Source organism: Myodes glareolus, chromosome 10, assembly GCF_982192425.1.
Source record: "Myodes glareolus chromosome 10, mMyoGla1.1, whole genome shotgun sequence".
NCBI classification, from domain to species: Eukaryota; Metazoa; Chordata; class Mammalia; order Rodentia; family Cricetidae; genus Myodes; species Myodes glareolus.
Genome location: NC_142035.1, coordinates 54,578,275 through 54,597,771, shown reverse-complemented (window position 1 = coordinate 54,597,771; position 19,497 = coordinate 54,578,275). Strand labels below are relative to the sequence as shown.

The following is a 19,497-nucleotide window of genomic DNA, read 5'->3' as shown; positions in this document are numbered from 1 at the left end:
GTTTAGCCACTGAGGAAATTAAAACACCAAAAGAATGAGAGGTTCATCTATCTCGCAGCAAGGCAGGGACACAGCCTGGATTGGAATGCAAATGGCAATGTTCTGTAGACTCAGAGAGTAACGGTGTGCCAGCCAGAATGTGTGAGTTTAGAAAACATTGCTAGAGTTAAATGGTCTACCGGAGCGGATTAGTTGTGTTATTATTCAGTATCCCATTTCTATCTAATTCTGGTAGGCGCTGTGAGGACTGCAGACCATCAAGAATAAAAAGAACCTTGGCAACCAGAGGCCATCACAAGACATCACCAAAGGCAACAGTTGGAATCAAAGGAGGGAACGGCACAGTGTCCAGCTGGAGGTATGCGTGGCCACCATTGCCAGGAGGCTGTGTGCAGGCCATCACCATTCACATACTTACAAAATGAAAGCTAGCACAACGTGAATTCATGTTTGTTTGTTTGTCTTAATTCTTGAACTTGTTTTGTCCTCTTGCAACTATAGCAGAATGTGTCCCTGTTTCTCTCTCCCACCCACTTTTCCCCTTCTCTTTCTATCCTAGCTGCTCTTTATGTATTTTGCTTCCAAATACATTCTAAAGCAATTGACAGGAAATACTGCATATATATTCAATGGAGCTTGATTTGAGTTATATAACCACCAAATTGTTGGGAGCGGGGTGGGAATGGGAAAAGGAAGGAGGGGGTGAAGTAAGGATTTAGACAAAGAAGAGGAAAGAATAAGGGAGGAGAGGAAGAAGATGAAGAGGAGAAGGAAAAAGAAAATCTTGGGGAAAACAAGAATTATAAAAAATAAGCATTATTTTTTAAACATTACTGAAAATAACCAAACACTGCGACCAGGCACGTGTTTCTCTGCCTCCAGAGGACAGTCTCAGTGTGATTGATCACACACTTTCTCGTTACAGTCCTTGTCCTGAGCAATTTACTTTAATGGATATAGTACAAGTTGTTCGGAAAATTCTGTGACACATTATTGTTCCCTTTTTGTGTTCCTGGCTCTGGTCCTTTAAGTTCCTAGAGGGTCAGACCACCCATCATTGACCAAAAGATTTCCACCCCCAAAAGTAGCTGGGAATCTAAAGTTAAGTTTCTAGGCATATAAATTCCAATTTTGATATTTGCTGCTCATATGGATTCAGGCAGATCACTGACCACACTTGCATCTTTAAAATGTCAAAACCCAGTTCTTTCTTTGTAGCCTTGTTGTGACAAAACTAGTCTCTATTGAAGCGTGAAAGGAGGGAGCAAGAGAAGATTAAGTGCCTATAGCTACAAGGAATTATTACTTGTGTTCCTATTTTTAAAGAATCCAGACTTGACTCACTTGAGGTACCAGTCCACTTTTGCTTAGTTGGCCATGATTGCTTTTTCCAAGGTTGTGAACAGCTCCCAACCCCTCAAAGCTGAGCTGTTCAAACAGAATTCTCTTCCCAGTTGTGCCTTTGTATTTTGCATAATGCCATAGACCAGGGTCAAGCTCAATCAAGTAAGGCTTCAGGCTAATGACTTGTGGTCGGCGTGCAAGGAAGAAGGAGCCATAGGGTATATGCATATGTATGCAGACTTTGGGGGTTCAGGTTTCAAGTTTTGTTAAATCTGCAAAAATAACAGAAATTGAGTTAAATTACAATCTACTGACAGCTTTCTCTGGGACCTGAAAGAGAAAAGGTTATTAGCATTCTTATATCTAGCTGTATAGCAGGTTCAAGAGGTATCTTATTTTAAATAATATGATTGCTTAGTATAGAAGCCATCTCCAGTCATTATAAAAGAAATCCTTGGAACATTTAGAAATAAGTGAAACTTTTTACTAAGAATGCGTCTTGGATCTTCTGTGTAAATATATTATGAATAGTATAAATGTATGCTTACAAACATTTTTAGAGAATTGAATTTAAAACGTGTAATGAATGTGGTGTTAGCTAAAGATTTTGAGCATAGATGCGTTCAGCATTGCTAGACACATGTGGTGTTCTCCAAACCTTACAATATGAACTTTTAACATCATGGAAACACAGACAAGCACTCAGCATGCAGAACTTCATGAGCTGCTTGAGAAATCAGAGTTGTCAAACTGAAGTGGTGTCTGCAGTTAGTGAAAAATGCAGTTTTAATGGCATAGGAAGAGCATAATTCAGAGTGTACGAAATACCAAAGAGTAAAACGCAGACCAGGGGTTACACCATTTTACATCCAGGTTGGGGGACAGATTGGCTTTTCTCTGTCTTACATCTGCTTGTGAACTGGGTATTTGCCTGTTATTTGTATCCTGTTTGAACTAACTCCCTAGCCTGTCATGATTCATCTTTAATTTTGAGAGCCTAGAATTTTCTTTCTTTAGAATTGGGCAGATATATTTTTAAATGATCCTTGATGGTTTTACAAGGTACAACTCTTTACGGGAAAAGTTACGTGAGAAGAAGGGCTGGGAGGCTTCGTGGGGCAGAGTCAAGTCAGTATATTTACATTCTGTCTAAAACAGATGCTGATCTTTAGGGTTTGGAGCATACCAGGTGATGAGAAGAGTCAGCTTTAAAAGAATATGGGAAGCTTGCAAAGGGCCAGGAAAGCCCAAGAGCAGGTTGTGTTAGAGATGGGCTGATGAATGCCAACGGCGGAACTCTTCTAAGGCAGGATTGAGCACAGTCAGAGGGGCAGGGTGTGTCCATACTGCTTCATGCAAGATGGCTTGATAGATTCACATTATTCATATGATAAGAGGAGGGAGTTCTGGTGTGGGGTTCTATACACTCTTTCAGTAAGAGGCTGTGACGGCATCTAGGAAGAAAAGTAACAGATGTACTGGAAGCTCTTGCTAATGAGAGAAGGAATTATACTCATCTAGTCAAGCATTGATCTACTCTGGCCTCATTTTTTATTAAAATATTTTGAACATCTATTGTGTTTTTGCGGCATCTATTCTCCATCTTGTTGATACAGGAGTGGACAGGACCAATAATAATCAACACTTGCCAGATAGATTACAACTTCAGAGGGGCACCTAAAAAATGTAAATAAATATATTTTATGATATCTTGCAGGGCTAAGTGGTGTAAAGAAAATATTAAGACAAAGGAAGTGTTGCAAACCTGTGGCTGTGCTTGTTTACATTTGAGAGGAAGGGGAGGGAAGACCCAATAGTAACCTGACAAAGACCCAAAGGGCATACATTGGCTGAATGCTGAATATTCTCAGCCTCACATCTGCCATTATTCAACACAGTTCTTAATGGGCTAAAGCCAAGGGTCTCTTAATCACACCTTTCTACAGCTTTGTAGGGTAGAACTCGTATCCTTCCTTGTCCATATTCTAGGCACCACTGATTCCTTGACACACGACCATTCCTCCAACTTCAGTCAGCAACTCAACAGAGTGAGTTATGTTCCCATGTCTTGGCTCTGTTCACGCCTCTACGATCACATCTCTTCCCTTGACTACAGCTAGCACAGGTCTTCTACTTGCAATATGGCATAGGGCTCCTCCAGAAAATCTAGATAACCTCTTGATCCCAGCGGCACATCTGAAAAATTGCTTTGGCATATGGTGATATAATCACGGATTGCAACGACAAGAGGCCTGGCATCTTGTTAGCCTGTCTACTTCTATAGACTCCTTGTAGGGACCTTCCTCACAAAGCACATTGCAAGACAGAAAAAGGAAGGCAAACCCTGCTGGAATGAAAATAGAAAATTTCTCCATATTCTTTTTTCCGGATAGCAACAGTAAACTAAAAACTACTATATTAGTTATGTCTCTGTGGATATGACAAACACCTTGACCTTGGTAACATAGGAGAAAGAGTTTGTTTGTACTTTTGATCCCAGAAGGATTGGAGTCCATCATGAAAGCAAGTGGCCAGCATGGGGGCAGGACCAGGGAGCGGGAGATCATATCTTCAAATGATAGTGAGCAGGAAACAAGGTAAGACTATATGCACTCTCAAGGCCGTCCTCCCGGTGATATGCTTTCTCCAATATGACTGTACCTGCCCGTAACCTCTTCAACTAAGGACTAAGTGTTCAAATATCTGATGCTGTATAGGACATTTAAACACCCCAAATTAACATTGTGTTTATAAAATGTATAGTGAACTTAGGTTTCGTTGGATAGTCATTTAGGAATGAAAATTTAAGATTTACTTCAGGTGAAAAAGAGACACAATCATACTGGTTAGTGCTCCCACCCCATGTCTGTTGTCTCTGTAACTTGCTTTCTTTATGGTTTCATCTGATGTTGCTTAATCATCTCTCTTCTGAAACTTCAGGCCAGTGTATATATGAGCATCTATATTCATTGCTAGTTGCGACTCCAAGTATGTGAGCCTAATAACCCAACTCTAAAGATCCTATCAATCATTTCGTCATCTGCGACATCATCAGAATCTGCTGTGGGGTAAATTGGTTTTTAACTGTCCAGAGTATTCACATGGTATGCCAGGAATTACAGCAGACTGGGAATCAAGCAGTGAAGGATGAAGCGTTAATACTTACTCTCTGCTGATTACAGAGACACGGGCCTTTTATACTTCATAAATGCACAAAATGATAGGATTAGCATGGGAAGCAAATGGTTCCAAGTTATGGCATTGTTCTGAAAAAATGTCAAGCATCCTGGAAACGATAAGTCAGCTGCTTTGCTATTGTGGACTTAAAATAACCGTGAGCCTAAAAAATATTCTATTAAGCAAAAAACAGGTGTCAAAATATCAGCCCGATGAAAATCAGATCTATTTTTTTTCTTATTTAGTCCTAACTGAAAAAAAAGCTCAATTTTTCATGGACTCTTGGCATCTGAAAAGAAAAGAGGTAAAACTTGTGAAAGGAAAACAGAACTCATGTACAACAATAGGTGTATCCTATTGTCAAGCATTGAGTGAGAGAAATGCTTGCAAGGAAAATGCTCCAAAATAATCAAAGACAGAAGCTTCTAGTTTAGGAGACTCAGAGGCTAAGGTTGTTTCCTGTTGTGTATATATATATATATATATATATATATATATATATATATATAGTCCAATTTAAACCCAAGTGCCTAGAAGGCACCAGTGTTTAAATGGGCTGGAACAGGAAACGCTTGTAATGACGACATTAATCACAGGAGGTTAAGTTATGTTTGCTGTGATTTGCTCAAGACAGTGAGATGTGTATAATGTACTGTAGGCTGATACTCATTCAGAATGATTAAAACATAAATGACAACGAGGGATTGGAGGAGATGGTGAGGAAACTCTGCTCTCAGATGCTTGATACTTTTCTCATTGTTCCATTGGGGTATAATGTGGAATGTCAGATTTAACAGTCATCCGCCCCACAGCCTGAGACGTTTGTATTTAGAGTTGAGTGCGACATCACCATGGCTTCCAATTCTGAAATTCCCTATCATCTTAAATGGGAATCGCGGATAGCCTTACCTTTAAAACCTTGAACTCTCCATCACATGGCCAAGGTTTGTCACATAGCTATTTAGCAAAAATCACTGAATTCTGAAACTTGAGCCTGAAGCAAACTAGCTTTGCTCTAAGGCCTCACAGTTGATATGCCTCATGAGCCTTCACCTGCATGGCCTGTGCCTCACTTGTTTGCTGATTAAATATTCATGAGTGTTCCCTCTCTGTGAGGGTCTGTGTTACTCATGGGGGATATAAAAATGAATGGTAGAATTGCATGAAAAGAAAAACATGGTTTTATTTTTCTGTTAGGTTCATCATAAAATGTTTCCTTAACATTCGTCCCTTAACAAGTATGAGGGAGGCATAGTCATCCTAGGGTCTAGAGAAGATATAAGAGATCTGTGTTTTAGAAAATACAGGTTCAGAAAGAAGCTTGGCTAGGCTCCAGGCTAGAAACTGAGGAGTAGCTTGAATCTGTGTCCCAAAATTTAGAAAGGCCATGTGTAGTAGGAGACCACTTGTTTGTTCCCGGCTGCTCAGCCCGGAAATAACCACACAGAATCTGTATTAATTAACTCAAATTACTGCTTGGCCTATTAGCTCTAGCCTCTTATTGGTTAACTCTTACATTTTAATTTAACCCATTTCTATTAGTTTGTGTATTACCACGAGGATGTGGCTTACCTGGTAAACTTCTGGAGTCTGTCTACTGCGGGGCTACATGGCTTCTCCTGACTCTGCCTTCTTTCTCCCAGCATTCAGTATAGTTTTCCCTGCCTAGTTCTACTCTTCCCTATGAAAAGGCGAAAGCAGTTTCTTTATTCATTAACCAATAAAAGCAACACATATACAGAAGGACCTTCCACACCAGCCATGGAGGATATGTGGGAAGAGGTAGCATTGAAGATCTGCAAAACTTGAGGAATGTGGTTTTTGAATGTCTGTGGGCAGAAGTTAGGGGCAAAGAGGTGCTATAAGCAGGAAGATCCTTACTAGCCTCTTGTAGGAACACCTAAATTTCATTAGTAATAAAACCTCAGTAACAAACTCATAGGAACAATAGTGCAGGCTATCCCCAAACATGCAGGGACTGTGAATCAATACAGGAACAAGGCAAGAGGGGAAGACTCTAAGAGAGGATTTAGACAGGATTTAATTTTCCTCTAAAGCATAAGGTCATAGCTCATGCTCCTGGGTTGAAAAACATGGCCATATCCACTAGTGAGGCCAAGTCATATGGACTTTGCAGTATAGACCATAAATCCTGTAAAACTGACCATGCAGATTGTAAATGGCAGGTACTCCAGTATTTACGGTACCCCAGCAAGGAAGAGATTGCACAGGAACATACAAGATTACATACACATTAATGGATTATGTGTATGCCAAGTGAGGAAGGGAGGAGACAGACTGAAGGTAGCATGGAATGCCCAATGCTCCAAAATGATTATAATCCAAGTTTTTGAAAATATAAATCCTGAAAAAAAAAGCACTTTCAATACATCTGTAGAAGGATGGCTTCCCTTAGGTGTATTGCTTTAAAAACTTTGCTTGCGTACTGAAAGTTGTTTAGAATGAGTGGCAGTTCCTTTAAATAGCATCTGTCACGAGCCCTCTGTTTGACAGAATGGTACCTTCAAGCAGTGAGAAGAATAAACAGATCCCACTGTGTCCAGAAGGTTTTTGCCAAATAAAGTGGGCTAAGCTTCCCCAGGACCACTGTTTATGGCTCTCTTTTGTCATTCGCCCAGTGCTCTCTTGACAGTATTGTGGGACCGCCAGTATAAGTAGGTACCATGATTTTGCCTTTACTATCTTCCATAACAAATAGATGAAAAGATTTCACAGGGAGATTTCTGTCTGTGGCTCTCTAGCTGGGAAGGTACAATGTCAGTGATGAAGGCACCTGTTCCACATTTACCCGGTGTTTTCTACCTGGAAGCATCGGATCAAAACTACCTGAAAACTCTTTCACAAGCACCCTCACAGGTAGCAGATATAAAGGGATGTATCAGAAGGAGCCAGTAACACCCATTACAAGCAAACTCGCAATTAAAACCAGCCAGCGGCCCTTTCTTTATTGCAAGCAGAGTTCAGTTAGTTCAGTGCTAGCAGTCCGGATTCCAGCGACATTCCGGAGGTGCAGGAAATCTGCTCGTCCTTTGTGAGGAAGACTCGTTATCTGAAGATCTGTAGCCCTGTACATTCTACCTCCGGTTCTTATTTTTAGATCATAATATGTGCTATCTGCTCTCCATTCTCAGTGCCCACAAACCTTAAAGATGACTGGGATCCTAGTCTCCAAACTGTGATCGTTCAGATTCCCACAACATACCAGGCTGCTCTTTTAGTGATGCCCGACCATTTTCATTTCCTCCCTCAACTGTGTCTCAGGGACTCAAAGTTCACTGACGTGGATTAGTAGAGTGGAATCCTTGCTTTTTTCACCTTCCTTTTTGTTTTTAAATTATTAACCATGGTCATTTAAATAATATCTCAAAAAAGTTTTAGCAATACAAATCGATAGAAAACAACAATTGTTCACCGTCTGCCTGAGCAATCAATTAATTTCTTTCCTGTTTCTGTTATAGCTACTAGGAGCATATAATCAAATCTTAGGTTCACATTTCCTGGGGGCTGTGGTGAACACCTCTGTATCTTTATTAATCATCTGTATGTCATTTTTAATAAAGCACTTTTTCATGTAGTTTGATCATTCTCTAATTATGTTTTCCAATGATTTACTATTGAGTGTAGAATTTCTTTGTATATTTAGATATTAGAATTCTTCTCTATATGCAACTGAGAAATGAATTTGAATAAAAAAGGAAATAAAAAGGGACGTCCATGACTGGTCCTAGCTATGGGGGAGGAGAGAGCTTATTGTGGAGATGCGGAGGAGCATAGCCAGAGGCGGGGATATCAGAGAAAGTCCAGAGGGGACATGAACAGACTGAGCTGGGCCATGCTGAATGGGGGAAGAGAAGGGAGAAGAGACGAGGGAACAAGGTGCAGCAGCCAGGAGGCCAGAGGTCCAAAAGGGAAGGGGTGGTTAACAAAATGACTGGATTATATAGGGAGGAGTCTCTGGGGAAAAGGCAGCCCAGGCTCTAGGCTGGACAGTTCAGGGTAGAGGGTGGGGTATGAGAGCCATACTATGACAGGTAGGAACTAAGAGATGCTGGGAGGACCTGGCTGCCAAGTCTGCTTAGATACATTTAATAGGCACCTAAGCTGTTTTCTGGGTTTGTAACTTAACAGTATTCTCATACTGTTGAAAAAGCTTGTCTTCTGTCCTCTTCAGTTGGCCTTTCATGGAGAAAACTTTTATTTTTATTTATTTATTTATTTGGTTTTTTTGAGATAGGGTTTCTCTGTGTAACAGCTCTGGCTGTCCTGGAACTCACTTTGTAGACCAGGGTGGCCTTGAACTCACAGAGATCCACCTGCCTATGCTTCTGGAGTGCTAGGATTAAAGGCACACACCACTACTGCCTAGTTGAGAAAATAATTTAAAAGTTTATTTTATTATTGATTTATGTATGTTTGAATGTGTCTATGCACATGCGTATGGTACATACAGAAAGATAATGATGACTCTGCTGTTAGTAGAAACAAAAAAAGGATGTCAGATCCCTTGGAGCTGGAGTTACAGGCAGTTGGGAGCAGTCCAGGATGGATGTAGACAGAGGTTTCTGTCCTGCCCAATCCTGCAGTCGTTCACTCCCAAAGAAACACACAGAGGATTATATTAATTATAAACTGTTTGGCCTATTAGCTCAAGCTTATTATTAACTAGCTCTTACAATTTAAATTAGTTCATAATTCTTGTCTATGCTTAGCCATATGGCTTGATACTGTTTCACAGTGAGTCATTCTCATCTTGCTTCTTCTGCATCTGGCTGGTGACTGCCTCTCTGCCTTTCCTCTTCCCAGAATTCTCCTAGTTGGTTGCTCCACCTATACTTCCCCTGGCTACTGGCCAGTCAGCATTTTTTAAACCACTATGAGTGACAAATCTTTACACTGTACAAGAGCATTATCCCATAGCAGGTGGACTATGGGAACTGAACTTGGATGCTCTGGAAGAGTAGCCAGTGCTACGCCTCTGACACATCTCTGCCTGTCTCTCAACAAACATTTATTTTTAATATTTATTAGTAACTTTTCAATTTTACCAGACTTTTTTGGGGGTTACTCTAAAAAAGTCTAAAACTATAAAACTGATTTTGAGCTTCTATGTCTTGGTTTTCTTGGTAGTTTTGTGTTTTATGTTTTAAATCTTTGATCCATTTTGAGAATTTGTGTAAAATTTATGTTTAAGTTGAGGTACATTTTATTGGTGTCTTCATAGACCACCTGGTGTAAAAACTCTTTCCTCCATGGACTTTCTGTTGTCAATCTCCATAGATCCCCTGAGCATTTTTTCTGTTTCTGATTTCTGTATTCTGTTCTATATCCATTCAACTAATACCACAGAGTTCTGAGTGCTATTGTTGCAGCCATTAATAGCAGAGTCTTCTATTATCTTTGCCAGCATGATTTCAGCTATTTTAGGACTGTGTCTGACAGTGATAAAGTAATTGTATGTGTGTGTATAATATATTACATATAATATATATACATGCTAGGCTTCCTTAGCCTCCTTATTCCCCAGGGAAAGGTGAGTGCACTATCTGCCGGGTCTGCAGTCCCACAATGCAGGACAACCAGACGTGATAGGGAGTCAAATCAAAGCAGGAACTCAGTTTATTACTGTGAGCATCAGCTTATATAGGTTAAGTGACATCTTGTGATGTGGGGGTATTTCCAGCCAATGAGAGACAGCCAGGACCTCCCTCTGGCTGGAGTGGCATCTATCTAGGTTTTTTTGTCTCATCCTCAGTAGTGTTGAGACTCCCTCAAACTTGAGCCAGGCTTTTCTCTGATCTACAGGCCTCAAGGCACAGGTCCTAAGATAATTTTGGCCCAACGCATGTTGAGACTTGTGTTGGTCATGAAGAGACACCATGACTGCAGAAAATCTTATAAAGGAAACCATTTAAACGGGTATGGCTTACAGTCTCAAAGGTTTCAGAGGTTTAGTCCGTTGTCATCGTGGATGGAAGCATGGTGGTGTGCAGGCAGACACAGTGCTAGAGGAAGAGCTGAGAACTCTACATCTGGATAGGCAGGCAACGGGAAGCAAATGCCACACTGGGTTATATATTTCCTCTTAGTTGAGTTGTAGTTTATATTTTTTAGGAAATACTCTGTATTTTAAGTTGTTAAATTTATAAGAATACAGTTTTCGTGTCACTTCTAATTGTGTTCAAGATGTCTGTAGACTTGTGTTTCCTTGTCGAGACAAGGGGACTTGTTTAGAATCGCTGTTTCATCCTGGAGACTGGCAAATCTGTGTCTTCTCCTTTTGTCAGGTGTACTACAGGCTTATTAATATTTTTAAAGCCTGCTTGGGTGTCAAAGACTTATCTCTATTCTTTTTATATTTTCAATAATATTGATTTATCTACTTTTTATTTCTTCCTCTTTTTTGTATTTAGAATTTATATTTATTCTGCTTTTTTAATCTAGTTTCTTCAAGTAAAAACTTAGGTTATTAACTTGGGTCTTTCCTTTTCTTATAGCAAATGTAAGCATTCAACATTATAATTTTCCTGATCAGCACTGTATAAGATGCCACTATATGTTTGATGTACACCTTTTCTATTCTTTCTTTCTTTGTATTTTTAATAGAACTCTTGTTGACCTGTGGATTATGTGAAAGAACATTGTCAAGAGATTTTTTTCTGTATTGTTTTTCTTAATATACTATAAGATAGAGAACACTGTGTCTGGCTTCAATCCTTCTAAATCCATGAAGCATTTTTCATGAAGGTATTAACTCTGTGTCAAAGTTTGAGCTTCAGAGAATTTCTTGTTGCTACCATATAATTGGGTGACATTCTTTAGATCCATATGACAGTCTCTTTTTTTTTCATTGATACATTTAGATCATATATTCTTGGTAGTTATTCACATGTTAGCTTAGTGGACATAATAGCATTTTCCAGTAATCCCAGCATTTTGGGATGCTAATTCAAGAGGTTAGTCTACGAAGCATAGTGAGACAATAACTCAAAACAACAAATCCAACAACTCTAGTATGATGTGATGGTTAAATTTAAGTGTCAGTATGGATTAAAGATACCTAGATGGTTTTCACTTTTCTCTGAGAGTGTTCGTAAAAGACAATTGCATGTGAAATAGTAGAGAAAGTAACATTAAAGAAATCCTCTCTAGTGTAGGCAGACATTATATCATTCTGTTGAGGGTCCAATAGAACAGGAATATAGCAGATGAGAAAAGTGTGAGTTGGCTTTATCTGTGTGGTATGTGAGACCCATTTTCCATGCCCTTGCATGCGATCTTTGTATTCTTGGGACTTTACAGTCACAAATTTAAATAAGTATGTTACTAAAAGACCACTATTGAGAAACCACTTTTTAATATTGTGTTGATAAAATTACAACCATAATGACAGACGAAGGGAAATTTCTGCTTCTTATTTTCTACTGCATTGTCTTGTGCTGTTTTCTATGAGTTTCTAAGCTGGTAATTTTATTTTATTTTTTAGTATATACCTATATTTAGTGTTGGCTCTACTTCAATTTCTTTTTTAAAGCTTTATCTATATATAGGTCACCCATTTAACATGTGACATTCAGCTTTTAGCATGCTAGCAAACATGTAAAGTCATCACTGTAGTCAACAATAGACTGCCTTCATCATTACTTGACCCTGCTAGCCTCTCATTACCAACTGGTCAAAAATACCAATCTGCTTTCTTTTTCTATGTATTGTCAATTTAAATTTCTTTATAAAATAATGTTTTCAGTCTAGATTTTACTGAGCACAAAATTTATGAGACTCATCCATTTTATAGTGTATATAAACACTTCATTCTTTTTTACTGCTGAATAATATCCTATAATGTTTATAGTCTTTTATGGGTTGTCTTTTCTCTTAGTTGAACTAACCTGTGAAGCACAGAGTATTTCCCTTTGCTGGGGTCATATTGGTCTGTTTCTTCCTTTGCCTCTCATCCTAATGTCAGAGCTTTGTCAGATCCAACGTCTTGAAGATCTTTCTATATGTCTTGAAGGGCTGTGAGGCTTTTATTCTCATAGTTGTTTACACATTGTTTATGCGAAGGTGGAGGCCAAAGATGATCTCTGGGTGTTCCTCCTCAGAGCTATGTCTACCATCTTTTCTGAGACAGAGTCTTTCACTGCTCTGGAATTTGGTAGTTAAATGAGGTTAACTGGCTAGTTACTTTCCAAATTTAGGGTTTACAAGCACATACCACCATGGTGGACTTCTTTGTATGACTTCTGGGAGACAAAACTCAAGTCTCATGTTTACATCAATCACTATAATCTGTACAATCTCTCAGCACTGATTACACATTTTAATTAGTGTTTTAGATAGTATGGCAAGGTATATGCCAACTTTCTTTTTTTTTAATATAGATATTGTCTTTCTCCAAAAACATTTATGGAAAATACTATCTTCTCCCGTTAAGTGGGTCCAGCATCCTTTTTTATTTTTATTTTTTAGTAATTTTATTAAATTATAAAAAGTTTCCATTTACGCCCCTCCTCCCAACGCCCTCCCACTCCCCCCTCCCTCTCCTCCTCCCTCTTTGTCCCCAAGGGAAGTCAGGGTCTCCTGCCCTGTGGGAAGTCCAAGTTCCTCCCCCCTCACTCCAGGTCCAGGAAGGTGAGCATCCAAACAGACTGGATCCCAAAAATCCAGTATATGCAGAGGAAACCAGTCCCAGTGTCATTGTCAATGGCTTCTCGGAAAGACTGCAGGCCAGCCACATTCAGAAAATCCGGCCACATTCAGAGAATCTGGTTGGATCACATGCTCGTTCAGTCACGGTCCATCTGGCCTTGGTAAACTCTCATTAGATCCGACCCCTTGTATCAGTGGGTGATAGTATCCCTCGCAGTCCTTCGTCATTTTCTTCCTCCTTCTGCTCCTCATTTGGATCTTGGGGGGCTCAGTTCGGTGCTCCAACGCGGGCCTCCATCTGTATCGTCATCCAACGCCAGATGAGGGATCTATGGTGATAAGCAAAATATTCATCAGTATGGTCACGGGCCAAGGCCGGTTCAGGCACCCCCTCCTCTGTCCAAAGAACAATCTGGGGATCTCTCCTTGGACCTGGGATCCCATATATAATCAAGTTTCCTGTAAACTCTAATATGACTCCCTTAATTGAAATATATTCTTCCCTGATCCCACATTCATCCTTCCTCCCTTCCCCCCATCCCGGTCAACCGAGCTTTCTCCATTCCTCCCCTACTCCCTTCTCTCTAACCCTCTCCCCTTCCATCAACCCTCCCACCCCCCCCCCCCATGCACCCAAGGTTACCTGGGACTCTTGATTATTTCCTACCTCCTGGCGGATAGGTAAATAATCTTCATCAGGTTCGTCTTCTTATTTAGCTTCTCTAGGATCACGAATAATAGGCTCAAAGACCTTTAATTATGGTTAGAATCCACTTATGAGTGAATACATACCTTGTTCCTCTTTTTGGGTCTGGCTTACCTCACTCAGTAAAGCGTTTTCTATGTCCATCCATTTGCATGCAAAATTCAAGATGTCATTATTTTTTACCGCTGAGTAAAACTCTAATGTGTATATGTTCCACACCTTTTTTAACCATTCTTCTATTGAGGGACACCTAGGCTGTTTCCAGGTTCTGGCTATTACAAATAGTGCTGCTATGAACATAGTTGAACAAACGCTTTTGTAGTATGTTTGGGCATCTCTAGGGTATATTCCCAAGAGAGGAATTGCTGGGTCCTGAGGGAGGTTGACTCCCAGTTTCCTGAGAAACCGCCACACTGATTTCCAAAGTGGCTGCACAAGTTTGCATTCCCACCAACAATGGATGAGTGTTCCCCTCATTCCACATCCCCTCCAGCATAGGTTATCATTGGTGTTTTTAACTTTAGCTATTCTGACAGGTGTAAGATGGTATCTCAAAGTGGTTTTGATTTGCATTTCCCTGATCGCTAAGGAGGTTGAGCATGACCTTAAGTGTCTTCTGGCCATTCGAAGTTCATCTGTTGTGAATTCTCTGTTCAGATCAGTACCCCCATTTTTTAATTGGGTTAATTAGAGTTTTAGTGTCTAGTTTCTTGAGTTCTTTGTATATTCTGGAGATCAGACCTTTGTCTGATGAGGGGTTGGTGAAGATCTTCTCCCAGTCAGCATCCTTTTTTAAAATAAAATCATTTGATCACAGAAAAGTGATTTTATCTCTATGATTTTAGTTATAGTTCGTTAACCACTATCAGCTCTTCGAAGTGGCATTCTGCCCGCCTTTACTGTAGCTTCACAGTTAGTTTCAACAGGGCAAAAGTTTGAGCCCTCCAAGCTTTGACTAAGTCCCTTGAAATTCTATATAAATAGTAGAATATGCTCATCAATACATAACCTAAAAATGCCAGTTGTGGATCTGTTAAGGACTGTGTTGATTCTATATGTCACTTTAGCAAGTTTCACAAAGAGGACAACACTCAACACTCAATAGTTTAATCAATGAACATGGGATTTACTTTTATTTTCATGAATTTAAATCTTTTTTGATATTTTCCACCAAAGTTTCATAACCAAAGGACAGTTCAGTGGTAGTGATGTGCTTTCCTGCATATAGTTCTGGACTTGGCTCCCGAACCTTTAAAAGCAAAGCAAAAACATGAGTTTTGCAGGTCTCTGTTTTTTTCCTAAGCATTTTATTCATTTTGATGCTGTGGAAAATGGAAAGATACCTACTTTCATTTTATGAGTATTTATCATAAGCACCCAGAAGTGATGCTGGGCTGTGGTAGCACACACCTTTAATCCCAGCACTCACTCAGGAGGCAGAGGCAGGTAGTTCCCTGTGGGTTAGAGGACAGCCTGGTTTACAGGATGTGTTCCAGGACAGCCAAGAATACACACAGAAAAACTCTGTCTTGATAATCCAAAAATAAAGACATTTTTTAAAGGTATATAGAAATGCAATACAGTACATTAATAATCATGTGTGTTGTGATCTGGTCAAACTTGACCCTTTAGTCGTTATAGAACATGTCGACCAGGCCTTACGTCATCACGGCACTTCACCCTTGCAGCAGCTACCACCATATTTGCCATGTCTTTCTTTCCTCTCCTGGTGTCCCTGGGAAAGTGCACAGTGCAATGCCCACCAGGAGCTTACCTTCATCACACCTGCAGTTCTCTGAGCCATTTGGATGTGTCGGTTACTGTTTTGTTATTTTTAATTCTTCTATTATTATTGCTCTAAATATTTTTCTTTCACCATTTTACTCATTTTCTCTTGGGTTTTCATTGTATTTCTGTTGATGTCCACCCATTTCTGTGAAGGTCTTGCCTTTATCACCCTCCTCCATTGTATAAATTCTATTGCCCTCTCTCCAAGGTTACTGACTCAGCCAGTTCAACTCCACTATCTGGAAACTCTGAGAAACTTTTCGTCTTTATTATTGCACATTGTAGTTTATGTGTACCCATGGAGGTTCACAAGTGAGTTCTGGGCTAGTGAGGTGGCTCAGTAGTAGGTAAAGGTGTTTGCCACTAGGCCTGACAGCCTCCACTCCTTTCAGGGACCCGCTGTGAGGCTTCCTGTTTGTGCTTGCTCGCTGACTTATTTAGTGAATACCTGGTTTATTTTAGTAAATTCTATGTCCCCACACAGCACCAAGGGTCTATCCTTATTCCTTGAGAATGGAGTCACTGGATCTAAGGATAGTGACTCTTGGGTGACAGTTGTTTGAAAAAGTTCACCCTCCCCCAGGAAGTGTAAGAAGTATGGAGCCCCACTCCTAGCAGGCAGGTCTTGCTATTGTTTTCAGCAAGGCCCCAGGACATGAGAATTTGGTCTTTGTAAACAAATTCCTGAAGTCAGTTTTAGAGATTGACTCAGACACTGTGAGGATTTCACCCAATCATCTTTGCCTTCTGTTTTCTCCAGCAGACAATAGCCCTGGTCCCATAATTTTTCCTAAGTAGCCAGTGAATCTCTTACTAGCTCTCCAGCTACTCTCCTGCCCCACACTTCCACAGGCCTAACTGCCTCTCTACAGTCTGTTAAAAACTGTATCAGTTCTTTCAAAGTAAAATCCCAGAGTCACAGTCCTGGAGCTATTGGTCAAGACCCCTGTGTTTGTCTTTCTAAGTGACTGGACATCTTGTATTTAAAGTTGCACACTTATTGGACTGGTCAAAGGTCATTAGGCTTTTGGCTTGCCTCACCCAGCGTAAAACCGCTGTCTTAGGCTGGGGGAGGAGCAGGGCAAAGGAGTAGGTTCTGATCAGATACCACAGACCGCTGCTGTTCGTGTTGTTTACCTAGCATTCAAAGCAAATGTGTCCCCATTTTTCTATTTCACTGGGAAGCGGGTTCACTGAGCTCCTCTGTTGCCACACCCAGCACAGAACCAGCTGTAGTCATTTTGTTTTTCTTTCAGTGCTAGGGTCCCGGACTACACCTGGGATTTCATGCACACTAGGCAAGTATTCTATCACAGAGGTGTCCCCAGTTCTGATCATTTTAACGTCACTTTCTCCGGTGCTGACTTCCTTGTTTTGCTTCATGACTCTGACATCGCTGAAATAATTGCTTAAAGAAGTGGTTATGTGCATCTTCAGAGTGTTCATAGCCAAGAACGTCCGCTTGTAACCTTGCACTTGTATAATACTGGGTCCACCATCATTCCTATGAGGCGTGCTTGAAAATGACACTCTCTGGAGACCGTGCTACTAGATTCCTGAGAACTTTGACTCTTAAAGACTCTCTGCTCTTCTCCCAGGACCCCACACATTGTCAGGATTTGCTGATCTGCACATTAAAGATGTCGGTGAATGATTCTCCCCAATTTATGTTTGTTTTCTTGGCAGTGTTTGCGGTTGAGGGCTGGGGTTAGGAGGGACTTTCTCTGCTTCACTTTAAAACATTGCCATGCGGAGGCTGTCTCTGGGTTAACCTTTAAACTGCTCTTAAGCTTTCACTTTTTGCTTTTCCCCATTTTATGTTGTTGCGCGGGTTTGGTTTCTTTTTGCCGTTAATTTAGCTGCTGCATGGCAATTCATGCGAACTGAATTTGCATTTCCATATCTCATGAACACACTTGGTATCTGAGATGTTCTTGTACTTGTAAACAGCAGGCTTCAAGTCAAAATTTCTTTATTTCTTTATATCCCAGTCATTCTATATTTCTCATTTAGTACTTCTTTACAGACTGAGTATGTCCTACCCAAGATGCGTAGGACCAGAAGCATTTGTTTCAGGTGTGTGTGTGTGTGTGTGTGTGTGTGTGTGTAAAAATTTCAGAATATTTGTAGCTACATAGTGAAATGCCTTGGACTTGAGCCTGAAGACCAACTTGGTTACATGGCTCCCTTGCAGTCAGAGTATAAAGAAATTTCTCCGCAGCGTTCTCAGTACAGCTGGTTAGGACTGTGACCATCACAGAAAAGCAGGAGTGGAACCTTCCACTTGTGCCAACCTGTCAACACTCATAATTTTATAAGTGTGTGCCCGTGTATATATGACGTGTATGTAAAAATAACCTTCCAGTTTACCCATTCTACACATTTAGAACTGTTCACATTGATATCACGGCCAGGACATTAGATCAAATCTAATGAAGAGTTAAGTAGTCTGACTGAGAACTAAGTCACAATGTAGTCCCCTGATAACATTCCAGTGGAAAGTGGTTATCAGTTTAATGTTAAAGAGCCCATCTCCCTTTAGATATTTTAAAAAACAAAGAAAATCTTTTCATTTGTTTAATTGATAGTTTGTCAGCATGCAATAAATTAAATAACTAACATCCTTGTGGATTGATTAACTTAATTTCTTTATTTTTATCTTTAATTATATAAATGTAATATCTTTTAAACTGGATCATCTTCAGTTTTTAACTAAAGTTTTGGGAGTTTTAGAAAACGAAACAACTAAGACTCTAATGAATCAGGTTTTCAGTATGTCTAAGTCTCTGGGAAGATCTCTGGCATTGATGAGAGAGAAGCCCCAGCCCCAGGTTCAGCCAGGGCCCTTCCCACTATCCCATCTCATTTTGCTTTAATGGTATCTGGCCACATCAGACATTAGAAAAATCCTTGTTCAAGGAAACCTAGTTTTGTTATCTTCAGAAATTTTCAAAGATTCTCACTATAGCAGCCTCTTATGTAGAGAGTTTAATGTATCTTTTGCTTTAGGTCTACTTTCTCAAGTATGAATTCACCTGAAATGTGGTTGAACCTGTCAGTTAACTTGGGAGAATAGACCTCATGGTATCATCATGTCTTCCTATTTGGGAATTTGAGACCACAGTGTAGCCAGGTGCATTTAAAAGATAGTTCTCTCAAAAAATGTTTCAATTGTTGATATACAGACATGAAACACCATTCATCATATGTATTCCCATTGTTTTAATGAGATACACAGGCCTAAACCATAATATCTCAAGATTATTATTTTTATTTTTGATAAATGCTCACTCTGGCATAGGCCAAGACATATTGCCAATGGCAAATCAAACAGGATGAGGATAGAAATTATTTGTGTCAGGCTGGTACAATAGGAAAAGTGTGAGCTGATGGGCATTTAAAAGAAAAAAGAGCGGTCCTCTGGTTTTCCTGCAGTAGGTAAACTCAGGAATTATTCCCTAGTCTTATAACGGCACAAGGAGGACAGCAACATATGCAACCCAACCACGTACAAGGGCCAGGTCTTAGCCTCTGCTATATCCAAGTAGGACAAAAAGTGGGGGTGGGGAGGGAACTGAGCCTTTGCTGTGTGTTGGGAGCACAGGCCCAGGTGAAAGAATAAGGCTAACAGTTTCCTCTTGTGTAGAAAAAGAATGGTTCTTGTCCAACTCAGGGCAGAGGATAAACGTTGAAAAGAAGCAAATCAGAGAAGACGAAAGGTGCACAAGGTTCATGCTCGCACTGCCCTAGTGAAACCGTCTTCTGAGAGGTGCTGGCAAAGGTGACCCACATTTCAAAAGAGGGTCCCCGACAAG

General features: G+C 40.2%; 1 protein-coding gene across 1 annotated transcript in view; it reads left to right on the top strand.

The window, feature by feature from the left end:
- Window positions 1–19,497, top strand: part of Sema6d (semaphorin 6D) — a 574,281-nt gene that overhangs the window by 56,407 nt on the left and 498,377 nt on the right. Inside the window, exon 2 of the mRNA XM_085696406.2 lies at window positions 236–358. The gene's annotated coding sequence lies outside the window, so the exon portion shown is untranslated. The remainder of the gene's footprint in view (window positions 1–235; window positions 359–19,497) is intronic.